This window comes from Halyomorpha halys, unplaced genomic scaffold (genome assembly GCF_000696795.3).
Source record: "Halyomorpha halys isolate HHAL.00 unplaced genomic scaffold, Hhal_1.1 Scaffold91.1, whole genome shotgun sequence".
Taxonomy (NCBI): Eukaryota; Metazoa; Arthropoda; class Insecta; order Hemiptera; family Pentatomidae; genus Halyomorpha; species Halyomorpha halys.
The window spans coordinates 2,418,144-2,419,973 of record NW_027110755.1 but is presented as its reverse complement, the minus strand read 5'-3'; positions in this window follow the sequence as shown (position 1 = coordinate 2,419,973).

The window sequence follows — 1,830 nt, the reverse complement described above, 5'->3', positions numbered from 1 at the left end:
TATTAAGCAGTAATTATAATCTTATCTTGTTAACACAACAGCCCAGAACTTTCCTGAAATGCAGCCTGGTACCAATGGAATTGCTGGATTCCGCTGGAGGATGTTGATAGGAGAGATCAATGTATCTTGGGTCAGTTTTTATTTTAAAAATTTCTGAAATAACAACAATTTTTAAAATTCAAAATAGAGAGTTCTTTGTCATGATTGGAAGATATATTCCTAATTCTTACAATATTTTATTTTTAAATAATATATATAGTAATAATGAAAAAAAGAAATCCTTCTCAATCTTTTGTCTTAAAAAGTCACTTGAATGTGATGTTTCTTTAATATTGATACAATCGTAAAAGTCGTAAGTTCATGAATCAACTACTGACAGATCAAATGAAAACAACAATCACTTTGTCTTTGTACAATAACTAGTGTTTTGTATATCGTGAACAGTTCCTAATTCGGTTGCCCAACCTTAAGATAGATTTCATAGGTATTAGATTGATGAGGTAGAGAACACCCTAGCAAACGGATGCTAACATCGATTGGTGCGGTATATACACAAAGGAAGGCGCATTGCATTATTGAGTAGAGTTCCATCGGCCACTAAGGAGCCGGCGGTAAGAATTGCGGAGGAGAACGGCCGTGGAGACGATTGTTATGTGCCCGGGTGTGGATATATGTGCCCCCGGCTAAGGAGTTGTGATTTCCCCCGGGCACCCTCCTCTCTCTTCCAGGCAAATGAGCTCCTTCAGCCTCCACCAGCCTCGTCTTCATCCTTCCTGCTACTTCTTCGCAAGGGCCCTCATCCAGATATATGTTCTGTGGTTCTTTATTCAGACTGCAGAAGGGAGACTTGAACACTTGAATTTACGATACTCAATCCCTTCCTCATATTGTTGTTTTTATTCCACACACCACAAGAAACAAAAATTAGATTGATTTTATAATTATAAATAAAAAACAATCATTTATAACTGTATTTTACCAATCTGTCTGTTGCTGTTTTTACTAAATTTAAACCTCAATGGGAAAGTATTAGGATATATTCTAAAAACAGAATATTGTTTAAACTTACAAAAAAGGATTTTCTTCGAGTCCAAATAAAACTATCTCCAAATTCGGTATCTATAAACATTTTTGAGGAAAGATGAATCATCCTCTTTAATTATGTGAGAATTTCAGATATCGAGAAAAAAACATCTGATTGATCTTCATCGATCCCTTCTAGGTTGAAATATCTCGTGGAAGCATATTGTTCATAGATTCGATTTCATTTTAGGTAACAACATGTTTATATTCCTGAAGTTTTATTGAAGAACTTTGACGAAAAGCTGAAATTAATCAGTATAACATTGGGGCAAAATTCTGCCATTAGTCTCCAAACACTCAATTCCATGCCCGGGCGCGTTGTAGTTATACTTTGTTTGGCGTTGTACCATACTGCTAGAGATAGGTCGAGAGATATGGGAAGTCCGTTGGCCAACAGTAGCCCCAGTGGCTGAAGATAAGTAGCATTTTGATTTAAGGTCTAATCTTTGCGAGTGTAAACAGAGATTTATTTTTCCTCCTTAAGTATAAATTCCGCGAGACCTTCGGACAGAGAGAGTTCACCGTGAGAGGCCTCTGGTTTGGATCTCGCGGAACAATACCAGATAGAACAAGGAGCTTCTTAGAAGGCCTAGGTGTTAGCATCGGGGATATTGCGATCTTAGCAGAAAATATTATTTTGGAGTCCCTGGGGATCATAGACCATCACCTGCATGGGTATTAGCTCGGAGATTATCCATTGTTTTATTTATTTGTTTTAAAATGCGGACCTGTCGATTTGTGTGTTTT